Source organism: Cebus imitator, unplaced genomic scaffold, assembly GCF_001604975.1.
Source record: "Cebus imitator isolate Cc_AM_T3 unplaced genomic scaffold, Cebus_imitator-1.0 Scaffold96, whole genome shotgun sequence".
NCBI classification, from domain to species: Eukaryota; Metazoa; Chordata; class Mammalia; order Primates; family Cebidae; genus Cebus; species Cebus imitator.
This window is the reverse complement of record NW_016107411.1, coordinates 518,989-538,553: the sequence shown is the minus strand read 5'-3', so window position 1 is coordinate 538,553 and position 19,565 is coordinate 518,989. Positions and strand designations below refer to the sequence as shown.

Below are 19,565 nucleotides of genomic sequence, written 5' to 3'. Positions count from 1 at the left end.
AATCCCTTTTGTTGATAAATGCCTATTCCCTCATTCCTCATGTTTCTATAAAGGAGAGGGAACATCAACTCTACCAGAAGATAAATGAAGCTTCTCATTTATTTATTCTTGGGAAGAAATAATTTATCTGATTTTTGAGTTTGGGAGAAGGAATTGAACTTGCAGTTCATCTTCTTCCTCCCTTAAATTCATAACAGGCACAGAATTTCCTATTCTGTTATGCTTTAAGCAGCCTGCCATAGCAGGGGAGGGTGACGCCTGTCTACCAATGCCCGTAACTGAGGGCTCAGTTTACATCAAAAGGAGTTGTATTAAGTCCCTGTGGTCACAGATGTAAGTCATATTCCTCAATTCAGTCATGTTGGTAATAAAGCTCATGTTACGCACTCCATTTGTTTCACTTTCATGTTTGCTTCTCAACTAACTGTGAACTCAAGGGGGGAATCGGTGCATCGGTGCTTAATTATCATTGCCTTAAAACCTTACATTTCAAGGAGATCGTTTAAAAATAGAGAAATATAAGGCCTCCAGTTCCTCATCTGTGAGATAAAGGGGCTGAAGTGGATAACCTTTGAGTCCCTCCCAGCAATCTCTACGCATTTGTTTGCTATTGTGTGCATATCAGACAAGGTGGCAAGGAGTCAGACAATCTCCAGCAAAAGGAAGGGAGGATTCAAAGCAGGAGCAGGCAGTCACCAGTGTAGTAAGCAGAAAGGTCACCTAGGCCGAAGACAAATTAAGAGATTAGAGGGCAACTTACTTATTAGCGTTTTCTGAGACAAAAATGAAAGTTGCTATGTAAAAACAAAAAACATAGATATACACACAAATACATTATGATACATAGAGATAAACAAAAGCAAAATACTGAATCAGGCTGGAAAAAAGTTCTCCCCAATTCACCAGCCCTTCTGTGCTTACATAACCCCTTCCCTCATTAGATTATAAGATTTTGTTCCTTTGCACCTAAATTTTCCAAGAGAAAAAATGAATAGGCCACAAAATGCCCAAAAGCAAATGTTAGGAATTGTTTGGCTCAAATATCAAAACACAGATTCTTAACTAAGCTGAGGACAGTGGAATATCATTTTGCTCTCTTGCCTGTTGGAAACACTAAGACATTTCCAATTCCAACATTCCATAGGCCAAGAGGCTTAAGAGAAGAGGGTTTTCAGGCTCACAGCTCAGTGAAAACAATGATGATCCAGGGGAGTCATGGCACTCATGTCTTCAAGACCAATGGATTTCAGCTGATTCATCAGTGAACGTCTCCCAGACCAAAGTGGAGAAAGCAATTTTTTTCTTCTGTTAAACAGAAATCTTACTCAGTCTTGCACTGAATTCTTTCACAGAAAATCTCTGCTCATCTGCCTTTTGAGACATACAAGGTCTCCAGCAGGTGCTCTCCAGAGGTGGAAGGAAGGTGTGCTCTGTGCAGTGCATCAGTTACTATGTGTTCCAGTGTGGCAACTGTAATTCACAAGGGCATAGCTGAGCTACCACAGCATTCAGCTGTAATCCTCCTGGAATCTAACCCTGCTGTTAGAGGGATAATTATCTGCTTATCCCTGAGGCCAATTCTTGCAGTTTTCACATAAAAATCACCTCTTGCATAAGACATGAAATTTAAAATCATCCCCTCATACATATTATCGAGTCACTCCATTACCTCTGGGACATATATAAATTATGCATTCTTTGATTCTCTTTAAATTTTTAGAGGCACATGGGGACAGTGAAGGATCTCATTGGTACTAAAAATATAAGGCATTCCAGAAAGAAACAATAACTCGTATGATAGTAACCGCTACTAGTGTTCCAAAGGGTCCCTGGTTGGTCAAGGAAATCACATAAAACATGGAAAACTAATAGTAGGCTTGCATGCTAATGACTGCCGGTGACAAGGACTCACTGAATGTCACTGCCTCACATCCTCATGCTGTTCATTTTTCAGTGACTTCTCCTTCACAGGACTGATGCTGATACTTCTCTGAATTGGCACCTGAGTGTCTACAACCAAGAAGGCACTCAAAAATGTCTATAATTGAACCCACATGCCCTTATGCCTACTTCTTCCTCCAATCCCATGCCTCAATATTAAGAGAATTATTTGTTTGTACCATAGAAATAGTGTTTTATGAATCCTCTGGAGCTTGTTTGATTTTATCTCTAGATGTGTCCAAGGCTGACTATCATACATGCATTCATATTAAAGAGACAGGGTGACATTAGCATGAATAAAATGCAATGGCTGTCACTGCAAGAATGAAGAAATGTGTGTGTTCTCATGTCCTGCCATTAAGATGAGTTCACAGACGTAAGCTGGCAGCATAGCACTGCAACTATGTTACCCAGACATCCACGGAGGGCTACAGATGTTTCATTCTATATTCCCCATTCAATATAAATATGGCTAACATTCCTTAAAGATTCAAACTCATAGCATATTGTTCACTTCCGATGCCTGATAAGTTTGGGACAAACATAAAAACAAACTGGGGAAAAAAAAAAAACATCTTACCAAAGAAGTGAATTCAGTTGCTTGATCTTTACAGCTGCTGGTAAAAGTTTGAGGAGTTCCCAGACTTATGAAGAAAGTGAGATAAACTTCAGTATTCAGCATTAAAGGCTTCCTGAGGCAAAATACATTGTGCAATATTAATTTTTCAAGTTAAAAATTGGAGGTATTTGAAAACCACCGCTTCCCTAAACAGGAAGGAAAACCACCATTTGGATGGTAAAATGTGCCAATTCTGTACAAAATGCCTTTAAGCCCTTGACCTAATGAGGTTAGTGACAGGAATATGGATGACTAGAACAGAAAACGAAACTCAGAAAGAGTTTTGTGCATGAACTGCCATATTTCTCCTGTCATTTAACCAATTTTCCCTCTCAAAATTACAACATAGACTGCAAATCTTCAAGGCTAATGCTGCATATGACAGACTAAGTGCTATTTAAAATGTAATAATATATCTGTCAATCTGATAGGAAAAAACAAGAGGCCACTTGAAGGACTTTACAGGTAGACATGGGTCCTAAAACGTTATAAAGATGGCAATCAGGAAAGCAAGCCACCACACAGCTTTTCCCATTCGATTAGTAAAAGTGCAGTATTGTCAGCAAGTTCTACAAATGCAAGAATCCTCTTTCAGCCTGAGCACTCAATGGTGTACACCCACTCTATTAACTGACCTTCATTGTACAATACATTAATTTCTACTAAAATTAATGTTTTGGGTTAAAATCAATGCTTAGAGGACATTAATGGAAATGATTTAATATGTGTGTCATGCATACTGTTTCAAAAGTTTTTAATCTTTTTAATTCGCCACAAACCAAAATTATGAGAGATGGAAGAACACTGAGAATTCCAAAACTCCCACTGCTGACTAAAACATACCACTTTGTTTTCCACCTTAATCCCAGTCAGGGCATCTGTGCTATTTAATCTGCCATGCCTGAATTATCAGTAAAGAGAAACCACTGGTTTCCTACAAACATACTTTATCATAGTAGGGGACTTTCCCTCTAGATCCGCTGTGTGGATGTTTACAAGGATTCACAGCAGAGACACTGGGTGTGTATGATTGAAGTTATTTAAGATTTTCCCACAATGACTGGCATCCATATGGAGAGACACCAAATTGCATGCCTCTTCTTAACCAATTCAGAGGTGGGGAAGGAAAAGCAGCACGCCTGGGGAGACAGCATGGCAAGTGAGAGAGCCATATTTTGCTTAGGAGGTTATTGCTTTAAAAGTTCACCTACAACTGAATCTAAAATTTGTTTTAAGCACCTATAATAAAAGAACATTTTAGATTTTGGAAGAAAAGGTACAAGTGTCCAGCATGGAGTAAATCACTGGCCCTTTAATATTTAACTTCACTGAAAAAGAATCCCCATGGAGACCTCTTAAAAGAATGCAGGGGACTGCACAGAATTTTCTCAATTGATGGTATAATGAGAACCATTAGGAAGTTTGACTCCATTTGACATCTTAAATCTTTGAGTCCTCCTTGCAAAAGGAAGCAAACAGAACCTGCTTCCCAAGTGAGGGTTGAGTGGAAAGTCTGCCAAAGTGAGACAGTTTTCAGAAAACAAATTTCAGTGAAGTCTCAGGAAGCTATACCACTACTGCTTTCGCCGTCTCCATGCCCTGCTCCTGACGGATGGGAAATATATCAACTGCACTCCGGGTAGAGGTAAGTGACACAAAAGATTTCAGCAGATAGTGTTCAGGTCACAGCTTCCTGAACAATTGGTTTTATTAAACTGTTCCTAAGAAGAACCTCTGCCTTCTTGTTGACCTTAAAATCTCAGGAGATTATAATACAAGATGCTTTTACATTGTGGTTATTAAGAGCGACCATTTATCCCAGAGGGTCAAAACAATAGGACGAGGATTGTTACCAAAAGAATAAGACATAGAGTCCTCGGTAATTTAGCAAATTTCTAGCTGTAGTATTCCTTGCCCAATAAAATGCTTGGCTAGCCCTTTGGTATTTTACTCTAGGTTCCTCTTCTGCAAAGTTGGTTAACACAGGTGGCATGACTGTCATGATAGTGAAAAGGGATGAAGATGTTTACTTTGATTGTATTTTGCAGGTAAATGGGAAGATAATATAAGAAACCACATCCTAGAACTGTGTTGTAATACATATGTTTCTAAAAACTAAAAAACAACTAAAATAATGTACACTCCATTAAAATGTACTGGCCTTTGTGGTCTAATGAGGAACTTAATAGAAGACAATGAAACAAAAAATATTTTCTTCAATTAATAATACAACTCAGGAAGAAACATTAAGAATGACAATAAAGGACTATTTAAAAAAGCAACCAGAATTAACTGTCTAAGAAATGCATATCTAACCCCATCACTTCCCTTTAGATTGGTACCAAATGCTTAACACAGACTGTTGCGATAGGACAACAGAAGCTATTAGAGTTTCAAGCTGGGAGGGGAGGGAAGCATGCAATCCATCTTCCTACTTCTAAGGCTCAATCCACTGGCTGCTATTTTCTGCTTTCTCCAGGAAAGCTTCCCATAGCTGACAAGGAGGTTAGGTTCCCTAGAGTGTCATCTTGTAGGACTGTATACTTTTTCTTGACACTTATCATAATTACTTTTTCAATGTCTCTCTCCTCAGATCTGTGATAACCAATATGGTAGACAAAAGCCACATGTGGCTCTTAAGCATTTGAAATGAGCCTAGTTCACATTAAGACGTGCTCTAGTGTAAAACACATGCCAGATATGACAAACTTAGTACATACCGCTACAAAAAAATAAAAAAAATGTGGCCCTGCAGAAACCTTGATTTTAGCCCATGAGACATATTTTAGCCTTCTTAGATTTAGTAACATGAGAGAATAAATTTACATTGTTTTAAGACATTTGTCTATGGTAATTGTAACAGTAGCAATAGAAAACTAATACATGTGGCTTCCAGAAAGTTTAAATTACATATATAGACCATGTAACATTTCTATGGAACAGCACTAGGCTAGATCATAAACTCCATGAGGGCAGGGACTTGTCTGTTTTGTCAGCTGCTCCATTTTCTGCACCCAGCATGCTTCCTGACACACATAGTCCAAAATAGTGTGGATAAATGAAGTGATTTAAAGGTTTTACCCCTTTTGTACATAGTTCATTTATTATTCCAATAAAAATTATTAAGCATTTACTCTGAACCACACATTATGTAAGGCACTAAAGATACAAGTATAACAAGAAGTGTTTGCCAGAGAATGGGGGAAGAAGAGAATAAGGAGTAACTGCTTAATACTGGTATGGATGGTCCTTTTAGAATAATAAAAACATTTTCTTTTTCTTTTTTTTTTTTTTTTTTTAGATGGAATCTCTCTCTGTTGCCCAGGCTGGAGTGCAATGGTGCGATCTCGGCTCATTGCAACCTCTGCCTCCTGGGTTCAAGCGATTCTCCTGCCTCAGCCTCCTGAGTAGCTGAGATTACAGGCATGCGCCACCACATCCAGCTAATTTTTGCATTTTTAGCAGAGATAGGGTTTCGGCCAGGGTGGTCTCAAACTCCTGACCTCAGGTGATCCACCCGCCTTGGCCTCCCAAAGTGCTAGGATTACAGGCATGAGCCACAGTGCCCAGCTTCAGTATGTTCAAACTAGATAGCAGGGCCCGTGTCTGAAGAGGGCTCAGTCTCCACTTCCAAGATGCTGCCTTATGGCTGTAACCCCTAAGGGGAAGAACACTGTGCCCTCATGTGGCAGAAAAGACAAAAGGGCAAAAGAAAAGACAAATTCCCTCCATCAAGCCACTTTATAACAGCACTAACCCATTCATGAGACTGAAGCCCTCACAACCCCAAATCCTTACAAAGATCCCCACCTCCCAACACTACTGCTCTGGGGACTCAGTTTCCAACACATTAATTTTTGGGGATTCCTCCAGACCATAATATTAACCATGCAAACTATAGAAGGAGGAGTATTCCAGACAGAAAGCTTGTTTATAACATCTCTGGACGGCTCTTCAAACTCTTGGCCTTCTCTATTAACTGACAACTTTCTGCTTCCTTGCTGCTATCCCCATTGACAATTCCTAGAGAGTAAAGCCTGAATCCTTGAAGTCATAGCCACCATAATTAGTCACAGAGCCCATGGAACAAAAAACCATTCAAAATGGGATGCTATAAAAAAAAGAAGAATCGGATCCAGAGACTTGATCAACTCTATGGGCAACACAATAAAATATGTATATAATATGTAATCAGAGAGAAGAAAGGAAGAAAAAAACTAGATTTGCTTAGACTTTAGGTGACAACACAGGACAGCCATTTGAAATGATCTTGACTCTAATACAATAAGATGTAGAGCCATAAATACAATTTGGGAAGAAAACCAAGAGGGCATCAAAATCAAAGGAGGGTAGATAGGGCCATTTGGCTTCTCTTGTGGTTGAGAAAGATTTAAAAACAACCTGGAAATATCAATGAAATTTATTTCAACTAAGAATTGATACAAACAACTGTACACTAGAAAAAAAAGAAGTGCTAATTTTTAAAAAATGTGTATTTGTGCTCTAGAATAATTTTGTTTACAAAAATTTTTTGACACATTTAAAAACTTTTATCTCTAATTCTTAATAAGAAAATGCTAGTAATTCATACTTTAAATACTTTAATAATAACAAAATTTATCTAATACCTAATAATAATGAAATTTATCCTCAGTTTATGTGTTATCTTCTCAGAAGGGCCTTCCCATCACTAGTAACATCACTCAAGAGATACAACCAAATCCCCTCGCTTTATTTCCTTCAGATTATTATCTGACACTTTTTGTTCACAGTGTATCCATGTTTCTGCTTACATTTGCCTTTTCTCTTTAGAATGTAAGCTGTTAGAGCATAGCTGGTAGGGTCTTATTCACTGCTTTGTCTGCAACCATTCTTAGTAAAGTGCCAACCCTTAGTAGGTACTTTTGTAGAATGAATGAATGAACGAAAAATCAAAATATTATTGCTTGACTTAATTCCACCTTTGATCTCCTCACCCAATGATATACAAAACTTTATAACTGGAAAATTTATTAATTTTATTTTTATTCTAGAAGACTTACTAGATTTAATAGGTCTTGTAGAGTTAATTAAGCACATGGGACCAGAAATAATAGTCCTAGATAGGAATTCTAGTTCCTTCATTTTATCCCCCTTCTCCTTGTGTGGCCTTGGATAAGCTACTTAACCTTCTTATGAGTTAGTCTCATCATTAAAATCAAGTTATTAATGTTAGCTATGTCATAGAGTTACTTGAAGACTCAAAGTGTGGAGAACAGTATCTGACACCTACTAAGCACACATTAAATGTAAATTCCATAATAAGTTGAAGTCGTAAATGAGGAAGAATGGTGGCTTAACAAAATGTAGGATTTTCTATCCTCACAAAGAAACAGATGGTTTTTAGAGTAAGTTATCTCTACCCAGAGGTGTTGAAACAGAGATAATCATCCACTTGATGGAGATATTAGAAAGAAGATTTATGCATCTGAAATCCAATTACATCAGATAACTTTTAACAGCTTCCTTTCTACTCTTGCAACGCTAAGCTCCTATTGTAAACTGAAGCTGAGAAGTACACAGTACAATTCCCAGATGCAAAGACAAAGCGCATTTCAGTCTCCAATACCCAGCAGATGCATTTCTACTATTTTCACAAGGGATTCAGTGTCTTCTCTGTACTTGGAGAACTTCCTGTTTATCTTTCACTGTCAGTGTCTACATTCTTGATCTCCACATGAGACCACAAAGAATCAGGGGGGAGGAACACGGGAAACAGAACACAGGCATTTTTGGAAACTAGAACACTGAGAATTCTGCTTGATTAGAAGGCTCATGGTAAAGAAAATCGAGGGTAAACCTGAAGGGGAGAAATTGCAAGGACTTTGACATCTTCAAATAAGTCAAAAAACAAAACACAACAAAAACACTACAATTCTTAATTAGAAAGGAAGAATTTAAATTTATCCAAATTCAAAGCAGCCCATATTCTACTGTAAGTAGAGGGATAGGAAATGGAACCAGCTGACATCTCCCAAAGTGGTCCTAGAGTAGGAAAGAGTTCAAGGTGTTCTTCCAAATGCCCACCAATAAAGCCAGCAAGAAGGGCAGGGGTAGGGTGGTAAGGGCTGTGAAAAGGGCTGTGCCCACATGCAAGCAGATAGTAAGCACGCCTTTTAAAAAGTTGAGAGACCTGGAAAATCTAAAACAAGGTGAAGGCTTGAGAATGAGAATGAGTCAGTGGGCTTCTAAATGTACCTCATCAGAACATTAGCTGGGATATTTATGTCCTTGAGCTCTACAAAAGATTCCAAATCACCTGCTCCACCAGAAAAGACCAATTAAATGACACTCTACATTAATATTTGTGTTAACTGGATTTTATCATATTCAAATTGTCTAACAATTACCAATTTATGGGTGCACAGTTAGTTGACCCTTAGCCATTTAGGTTTTGTTGTAAACATTAGTGGACACTTTTGTCAACAATAAGTAATGTTATGTAGCATTCACACACATAGTATGACTTAATTCTCACCAGTGGTAAATTTGGAGCAGCTTCTCTGTGAGGTATTTTCAAGTGCCGACCAGAATAGCTGCACTAAGAATGGTTCTTATATGCTCAGGTGAATACCTAAAAATACACACGCATTCTTCTTTCTACAGCAGTGAAAGTCATTTTCACCTACCCTACAAAAGGCTTTGATGTCAGTGTGTGTTAGCCTCAGTTAAGCTGTTGCAAATCCTATATATACATTTGGGGAAGCTCTTTCAAATTTCAATCAGCTAGCCAAAAATTGCCTCAGAATTGTTACAGTCCTTCCTCACTGTTTGCACACAATTTTTGGTAAGCTCATTTTGAGTTCAAAGAACTTCAAAGTTTATTTTTATAGGTAGGGTTCCACCCTCTCTTAATAGAATTCTTATTTTTTGTACTGTATGCACAGAAATTTGCTGAAGTTTATTTTAGAAACTTGAGAAGTTTTAAATGTACACATGTGTTATTTAGTAAGTCATATTTACATTCAAGAACTTGTCAATTTAATATAGCTTGTCCTTTAGGAGATTAATTGCAGCAGGTGGTAATAAAAATTAGGACCTTGTGTTGAAATATGATAGATGAATTTATTTTAAGGCTATTGGAAGAGCTAGTTTATTTGATATACCTTGAAGTCTCTTATACCTGAACAGGGAGCAAAATGGGGAGATACTCAGGTATCTGACCTAAATAATTTTAGCACTACCTGATTCTTAATGGACTCCTCTGGCATCAATATTTCATCAGTTTTGTTCCATCCCCAGGGAGGAAAAGTCCATTTCTTACATATACAATTAAAAATAATTTTCTAAAAATCTTAACTTCTGGCACAAGACATATATTATAGAATTAACATACAAGTGAGACAAAAAAGTTTTTAAAACATTTTCCAAACATCAGTGGTTATCAATTACAAGTGAGACTTTCCCTACTCTCCTAGTGGGTATTTTTGATTGTCAAAATAACCTGGAAGACTCTGTTGACCTTTACTCTGTTATTTACTGTGCAGAGGAGCCAGGGATGCAAAACCTCCTGCAATGCACATGGCAGCCATGCATAATAAAGGGATGTCCCACCCAAAATGTCAGCATGGGGATACAAGAGAAAAGTAGAGAAACCAATTAGCAGCAGGAAATTATTTACCTCTTTCCATTTGTGATCAATCAAGTGGATAAAAAAATAAGGAATTATCCAGAATATTCAAATAACCTAATTAAAAGGGTAGATCATATATAGTAAGATCTAATGCATGTATATATCATATCTGCACCTGGAAACACAGAACACACCGTCTTTTCCAGTATCCACTAAACAGGCACAAAATTTGACAATCTACTATGCCACAAATAAAACATCAGTAAATTCCCCAAAATAGAAAAGCATAGAAAACACTCTTGCATCATGATACAATAAAACTATCAATATCTAACAAAACTAGAAAAAAAAAAAGTCTTACCTTCTGAAAATTTTAAACTTCTCTCATAATTTTGAGGTCATGGAAGGAAAATAAAGAATCGCATGCAGAAAATAACTATTTTTTAAAAAAATACACAGGATAGCGAAAGTCATGCTTAAAGGAAAATTCATAGATTTAAATAGCTTTTAATAAACATGAAATAATAAAAACTAGATTAAACATTCCACTTAGGGAGTTAAAGGAAACAAAACTATAGCAAGGAGAAAAAGTAATTAATATACAGAAACATAAATTAATTGAAAGAAAGGGTATTATTTATTTTCAATAAATAAATTGAAAAGCTAGTACCTAATTAGTACACCAAATCAAAGGGGATAAGGAAGGAGGCTAATACAATTACACAAAATAAAAATAATAAGAGGCAGATAAACACCACAGAAGACATTTTATTTATTTTTCTTTTTGGACACAGGGTCTTACTCTGTCACCCAGACTTGAGTGCACTGGCGCCATCATGGCTCACTGCACACTCAACCTCCAGGCTCATGGTGATGCTACTGCCTCAGCCTCCTAAGCAGTTGGGACTATAGGTGCACACCACCACACCCAGCTAATTTTAAAATTTTCTTTGAAGAGACAGGGCCTTGTTATGTTGCCTAGGCTAAAGATATTTTTTAAAATTATAATTGATTCCTTTGCTCAACCCTGTGCAAATAATTTCAAAACATGGATGCAGATAATTTTCTTTTTCTTTTTCTTTTTTTTTTGAGACAGAGTTTTGCTCTTGTTACTCAGGCTGGAGTGCAATGGCGCGATCTCGGCTCACTGCAACCTCTGCCTCCTGAGTTCAAGCAATTCTCCTGCCTCAGCCTCCTGAGTAGCTGGGACTACAGGCACACGCCACCATGCCCAGCTAATTTTTGTATTTTTAGTAGAGATGGGGTTTCACCATGTTGACTGGGATGGTCTTGATCTCTTGACCTCATGATCTACCTGCTTCGGCCTCCCAAAGTGCTGGGATTATAGGCATGAGCCACCATGCCCGGCCTGAAAGAGATAATTTTCTAGAAAATATCATATGTCAACCTACCTTCAGAAGAGAGAGAAAATATATTACACTAATTATCACACAAAGAAGACTGTTAGAGTTATCCCCCAAACTGGCCACACACACACACACACACACACACACACTCTCACACACACACACCCCCCCAGATGGTTTCATAGCACAACTTGCCAAACCTTTAAAATAACAAAAAATTCCAATGCCAGTTAAACTCCTTCAAAGCATAAAGGAACAACAAAAAAGACTAGGACAGATTCCAAGTTCTTTTTACAAGGCAAGAGTAACATTGATACCAAAATTTGACAGATTGCACCAAAAAGAAAATTATGGAGCAAACTCATCCAAGAATAGCAGTGCTAAAATCCTAAATTAAATATTGACAAATAGAATCCAACAGCAATTAAAATAATACACCATGACTGACTGAAATTTATTTTATTCAGGAATGCAAAATAATTTTTTTAAAAGACCAAAACTTAGAAATAAATCTATCAACACCAAATCACTCATTATGGCATTCAAAGCCTTTTATAGATGACATAGTTTTATCTTCCACATTAATCTCACTATTTCAATGACAGTCAAACAATATTACTCACTTTTTCTCGTACTTATGCTATTTCCTATCTCTTAACCTCCGCTAATTTTGTGTCTATGTTTGGAATGCCATCTGTCTAAACTTCCTCCCAGTTCTAAATATCCTATCTAGCCATAAAAAACAATTTAAATATTAACTCAAAAAAGCTTCCTTGATTCTCCCCACAGATGCCTGTCTTCTGCTAAACAACCAAAATGCTATCTTTCTTATGGCACTCATTATATTTAAAAAAAAAAAGATCTATAGTCGTCAAGCAAACACTTGTAATTTTTAGCCCTGTATTACAGGTATTTGTGTAAAGGCTCTACATCTCCTATTAGACATGAACCTTTTCCTTTTTTTTTTTTTTTTTTTAGGGTAAGGGCCATATCTTATTTACCTTTATATTCTAATCACTCCAAGCACAAATCCTTCCGTACGTAAACATTTCGGTGCAAGAGCACACAAAAACCCAGGTTGTAAAAGCAAACTGAAGGCTTGTGAAGAATGGTTTCCCTTAAAATGCAACTGCATGTGCATAGAATGAAGAGTTAGAATCTGAAAACCAGCAGAGCACTACCCAGGCCAGCCCTTCTATCTTCCCATAGGCAGAATCACAGCAGCATGAACTGCACTCAAGCCCCAGGTTGAGAAACTCTAATTACCTTCAGCGAGCAAGTAAACTGACAGTAATAGCTACTGCGGGAGGCAAAAGCAGCTACAACTTTCAATTCCAGGCACGGAGGTAGTACTAAGTAAAGAAGTCAGGATGGAACTGTTGGTTTCATTAGGTTTTTGGTTTGGAAGCAATTATTTCACATCTGCCCCCTCTTCACTATACACACTCTTCCGTTTCATATTTTCATAATGCCAAAATATTAACCTGTGTTCTAAAATTTCAGAGAAGATGTATAAGCTAGTGAGAGAGTCATAATGTTGAGTTTCAAAATGTATGTATAATTTGTTATGCATGGCAGGGTCAACAGTCCTATCAGAAATGCACCTGAAGTTTTGCTAGGAACAGAATATTAAACAGAGCAGAGATTATCGTAACTAACATGATAAACTGACATTAGGTTAGAACAGTACGAAAATGCCAGATTCCAACCATTGTTGATATGCTTTTGGAGAACTGGACTTTCAATATAAAGCTGTTATTCTGGGTGCAATTTTAAAAGCAATGAAATACAATGAAATGACAAATCTCTGGCTCATTCTGAATACAGGAGTTCCTGCTTATTTTGAGACCATGTGAACCAAAGAAGTTGACATTGCCAGCACTTTACCTATAGGCTAACCTAGTAGGGACTTTTCATTTCTTGCTCTCTGTGTTGATCCATCTCTCCATAGCTTTAAGACCAGCCTGACTACAATCAGTCTTAATGTCATCAAAATTTCTACCTGCAGGCAAGAAGGAGATGCCTAGCTGTTCCAGTTTGTTACCCCGATCACAAGCCCAAACTGGGACCGCTCTCTCCATCCCAACTGTGGTAGGCTGAATAAAGGCCTCCCAAAGATGTGAAAGTCCTAATCCCCAGAATCTTTGAATACACTATCTCATAAGGCAAAAAGGATTTTGCAGATGTGATTAGGTTACGGATCTTGAGATGGAGAGATTATCCTGTGGACTCTATGTAATCACAAGGGTCCTATAAAGAGGGAGGCAGAAAAATCACTGTAGAGTAATTTAATGTGAGAAAGACTTGACTGGCAATCCCAAGTTTTGAAGATGGAAGGGGGGCCATGAAACTAAGAATGTGAACAGTCTCTAGGAGCTACAAGAGGAAAGGAAAGATTCTTCCCTAGAAGATTCAGCCCATTGAAACCCATTTCAGACTTTTGACTTCCGGAATTACAAGATAACATATTTATATTGTATTAATGCACAAATTGGTGGCAATTTGTTACAGCAGTAGCAGGAAATTTATAGACAAACTATTCCGTTCCTGGTCTATAGCACCACCTCAAAGCATCCTTATTCACTGATCACTCTCAATTACCACCCTGCCACTTGACTTGCCAAGACCTATTGATTCTGCCTCCCGAATTCTTTTTTGTTTTATTTTTAATGAACTAATAACAATTGTTTATATTTATGGGGTACAATGTGATATTTTGACGTATGTATACATTGTGAAATGATCAAATCAGGCTAATTAGAATATGTATCACCTGAAATATTTATTATTTCCTTGCAGTGAGAACATGTGCAAGCCTATCTTTTCCTAAAGTGTCTAAGTTCCATCCACCTTTCCTTGTCTCCACAGATACTCCCTTAGACAGACCTTCAGCCTATGGCTTCTTACTGTTCTCCCTACATCTGCTGAGGCCATGCCCTCCTCCAACCCCAAGCAGGGCAAGGCCATTCATCAAGCAGCCCTAGAAAGTCTTTCTAAGACATAAATCTGAAATAAGACACATGGCTTGCCACTGACAGCAGAATGACAATCACTTTTCTTTATCTGAAAAAAATCAGTTTGACACCTATCTAAGAATCCAACTATAATCTTTGCTTCCCAGTCAAACTTGCTGCTCCACCAGCATGACAATCACACGTGGTGCTTCATCACGACTCTGTCTGTGTCTGCTCTTCTCTCATTGCTCCTCTGACAAACTACAAAATATCTTTCAGTACTAAAGCAGCTATGTTGGCGGGTTCTTGACAGTGAGCTCCATGAGGGCTGGGACCTCTCTTCATCTTTGTCTGCAGTGGCTAGCCCAGGCCTCCCTCTGAATGAATAGGAGGGACAAGACTTCCTTTCTCATAACTGCTGACCTACCTTCTTTCTTGCCCCATTAGGTTACTTTTACTTCCGGCTCATATTTGGCTTTGGAATTACTTTCAGAATTAACAGCTGATACCGGCCTGGTAAGACACCAGGCCCTCACACTCCTGTGAGCAGGTGAGAGATTTAAGAAATAGTTAAAGAACAATCAGCCCTGATATTCTGATAGATTTAGGGTAAGAGGCACTTGTCAGTCTCAATTTTGCTCCAACTGAGGACACACTCAAAACTACTTTTATGCTTTCCTTTCTTGGTTATAAAGAATTCCACTGTGTTTCAGTTTTCAGCATAGTTAAGTTTTCTACTTTCAAATAATCTTCACTGCTTTTCCCTGACCCATCTCCAATTTCCTAATATTGTGTTTAAAATATGGAACTCAAATTAGGCTCTAATATAGACCTTATCAATGTTGAACACAGTGAGTAAATTACATGGTTCTTGCGTGCTACATGCATTCTAGTTCATGCAACCCCAGATCATGTTCACCTTCTTGGTAACAGCCCTACATTGCTGACACATCTCCCTGAGTGACAGGTGAGAATGGCTTTTTACCTACAGAGTACCTACATGTCAATTTCAATCTTTATGATGGCTAGGATAGTCTATCATTATGTTTTTCTGGAATAATAAAAACCTCACCTATTGCAAAAAACTGTCTAATACACTGACAGTATAGCTCGTCTTGATTTGATGTTTCACTCTATAATTGGAACCATTAGGCTCATATCAGAGCTTCAGAAAATTCTCTAAGAGTTTTATTTTTAAACATGTTATATATTTATATGGGTACATAATAATTTCATTCAAAGTAAAAATAAACACACTTATTCTTCAACTATTAGTTGATACAACTTCATTTTAGAAGCCATAAATACCAGAAACAATGATTTAGATAAACCATGTGGAAATAGTTTTAGGAGGTATCTTCCAATTGCATTTATGGAATTCTCTCTGTATTTTCCAAAAAAATGTATAACAGGAAAGACACTTGAAGGCAGAGAGTGCTTTTTAAATGATCTGCTTTCTAATGAAGCAATGGAAATGGAAACCCAAATTATACTTCTGAAGTGAAATGGGATAAGCTTAGCAAAAAAATTTCATCTCTAATTAACTCCTTAAAAAAATTTCAGTCCAGATTAAGTATGTTTCTGTTAATTTACATATATAGTTAATTTCACTTTCTCATATTGACCTGGTAAAATTAAAACATACAAATATATCTAAAATATTTTGACATACTTTAATGACAGATTGAACATTATCTTACTAAAACAAAGTGTATAAATAAGTGCTTTAGAGTGAAAACGTCTGGATCACAGTCTTAGTTCATTCAATCACTATAAGATCAAAAAAGTCATATTGCTCTTTAAGATTCTCCATTTCTTTTACATGATAATGACAATCAGTAATTGTCATAATGCTTACAACAATCTGCTTCTTTCCTCTGATATGAATGTGGCTGAGAAATCTACAAAACCCTTAAAAAATAAGAAATAAGATTAAAATACAAGCCTGTAATGTGCACAAGCATGATTCCTAAAATATGATCTGACACTTCAGTATAGGGAAACTGAGGTTGAAATTTGAAGTTGAAAGTCCTACTGGAACCTCATTCCCTATATCTCCCCTAAAGATATGGCCTCTGAGCCAATGTTTCCTCATTATTGCATCAGATAGACTGCACTAGTTTCAAGTTTTTGTTCTTGGAGGTGAAATTCTGCTCAGATCCTCAATAAACAAATGACGAAAACAGGGCTGCTCTGGTGATGCCGATGTGGCAGATGTGGGGCACTTCGCACCCTAACCCTCCATTCCATGGCCCCTGGCAGCAGTCACATGGAACAAAATTTTAAAACCAATGAATGAGATCCAGATATGATTGTTTTCAATCATCAAGTTTTGGTGTTTCTTAACCATGTGCACTTGCCAGAGTTGGGGTGAGGGAGAAGAGGTATTTTAATGGCAAAGAGCACTGGGACAGATTTGGAGTTCTAATCCCTGATGGGATAAATATTCAGGAAAGCTCTCCTTTCATTAAACACTTGCATGATGGATAAACAACTAGCTTTTAGGTAAACACACTGCTGAGCCCTCCAGAAAACAAGGCTAACAAAAGATGAAACCTACAAACTAAACCAAAATGCTAAACAAATCCTGAAGCTGGGACTTTCAGGCAGGAAAAAAATGACCAAACCAGGCACCCAGAGTTTTGGACATTAATTAAAAAAAGCAAAGGATCTGCAGAAAAGTAACACTGTTAAGTCTGAGATCCTAAATTCAACTGGCACTAGAAAGAACCTTACCCTCGGTGAAAGTGAGCACCAAAGGCCAATAGCCTGTTGCAGAGGAAACAGATAGGAAGCCTACGTGTCCCTGCCTACTCTCAGGATAAATACAATAAGAAAATAATTGTCTTCCCTCAAAATCTACAATAGAAGTCCAGATCTCAGATGATGTGAAGTTTACATTACTTGGGCTGTCAGGAAAACTCCAGGTCAAATAATAATAATAACTATTATTAAGACAGGGTATCACTTTGTCACCCAGGCTGAATTGCAATGGCACAATCATAGCTCACTCAGTCTTGAACTCCTGGGCTCAAGCAATTCTCCCATCTCAAGCTCCAAGTAGCCAGGACTATAGGCGCATGCTGCTATGCCCAGCTATTTTTTTATTTTTTATTTTTTTGGAGAGATAAAGAGTCTCACTATGTTGCCCAGTTTAGTCTTGAACTCCAGGCCTCAAACAATCACCCCATCTTGTCACTGGGATCACAGGTATGAGTCATCATGCCTCGCCCAGGCCAAATAATTAAATAAAAGCTGTCCTAAGTGGGCTGCTTGTTGAAGTCCTGGTTCCCTACTGAAGGATAGGCAAGACTATTCTGGAAAAAAACAATATCCTTAATATATATCCCTCGTAATTCCTACAGATTAAGTTCAGCCAAGTCTGAGCTCACAACCAAACATTAATATACGTAGGTAAGGAACCAAGCCAACAGCAAGCCAAAAATTTAAAAGCTTGTTAGCATTAACTGACACAGAATATAAAATTGTTATACTCTGAATGGCTAAAGAAATGAAAGAGGAAAAATTTTTTAATGATCAAAAAATATCCAGTCAGACTTAAAAAACAAGAAAACAGATGACTTTAGAAATAAAAAACTTTTTGAAATAAAAAACTGAATGATGGGTTATACCACAAATTAGCACACACTTAAAGATTCAGTAAACTTAAAAGAAAGACCTGAAGGAGTAACCCCAGATTGTAGTACAGAGTAACAAAGAAAACAAAAAATGTAAATTAGAGGCTAAGGCACGGTTGATAGAAAATGAAAAGAAACATTACAATTAAAATTGTCTTTATCCAAAGACACCATAAAGAAAATGAAGAGTTAATCCACAAACATGGTGAACATAAAATCCAAATGGATGTTACACAGAATACACTGAAAATGCCTATATATCAAAAGATAAAGACAACCCAACAGAGAAATGGGAAATGTCAAAAATAGATATTCAAAGAAGAGGAAGTAGTCAAAAAGCTTACGAGAAAATGCCTCGGATAGTAACCAGGAAAACATAAATTTAAACCAAGAGATATCGTTTGATACTCAGGATTGGGAGAAATTAGAAAAGTTGTGGTTTCCGAATGTTGGCGGGAACACAGAGTATTGAGTACTGGTGGGAATTTAAATTTAACAGCCACTTTAGACAATAATTTACCATTATATTTGAAGTTGCACATACCCTTTGGCTAATTATTTCAATGACTAGATATATTTCCCAGACAACCACCTGCACCTATGTATCACAGACATATAAGGGCTTAGCAGCATTGTTTTTAACAGCACAGTAAAAATAAAACACCCAACTATGAACAGTTCAAATGATCAAGAGATCATTAAAAACTTTTGAATAGTCATACAATGGAATATTTCACAGCAGTGAAAATTAATGAAGTGTAGCTACACAAATAAATACAAATAAATCTCAGGAAAAAAATGTTGAATGAAAGAAAAGCCAAACAGAATATGAGTCCATCTATATAAACTTCAAAAACACATAAAATAATATATTGTCTACAGATCACACATGTAGAATCAAACCATGAGACAGAATATAAAAGGCACAGAGGGGAGGTCTGGTGGGAGAGAGAAAAGGGCAGCAAATGAGAAAAGTGCATCGGAGGCACTCCATGTATTGGAAATGGTCTTTAGCTGGGCAGTGCACACACAGGTGTTTGTCTTTCTAGTCTTATAACAAAATGTCTGTTATATGCTTTCTTTTATATGTATGTAATATTTTGCTAAAAGTATTAAAATTCTAAAAAGAGCATTGGAGTTGGGAGTGAGGCGCAAACCCTGCGGAAAGCTAGAGCTTTGGCCAGATTTGTCTCAGACCCCTCCCACCTGCATTTTGTCTCAACCTCTTACAGCTCCCATCCATGAATGCTGCCAAAGGAGTATGTGATAATCCTGGTGTTGACAATTCAAATTTGGAAGTAACTTTTCCCATGGAAACTTTGAAGGCAAAAGACCAGCCTGGCTTTGACACCCTCCCCAAAACACCCCTGTGCCAGGGGACACCTTCTCACAGTAGCCCCCACACGACTCATCTCCAAAATGGGGGTGACTGGA

At 37.4% G+C, this 19,565-nt stretch overlaps 1 protein-coding gene across 7 annotated transcripts in view; it reads right to left on the bottom strand.

Moving 5' to 3' along the window:
* The window catches only part of ENOX1 (ecto-NOX disulfide-thiol exchanger 1), a 619,238-nt gene that overhangs the window by 405,347 nt on the left and 194,326 nt on the right, over nt 1–19,565 (bottom strand). Inside the window, exon 1 of one of the 7 annotated variants that reach the window (XM_037741176.1) lies at nt 2,522–2,587. The exons of the other annotated variants lie outside the window; for them this stretch is intronic. The gene's annotated coding sequence lies outside the window, so the exon portion shown is untranslated. Of the gene's footprint in view, nt 1–2,521; nt 2,588–19,565 lie in introns of those variants that run through there. 7 annotated transcript variants of the gene reach the window in all.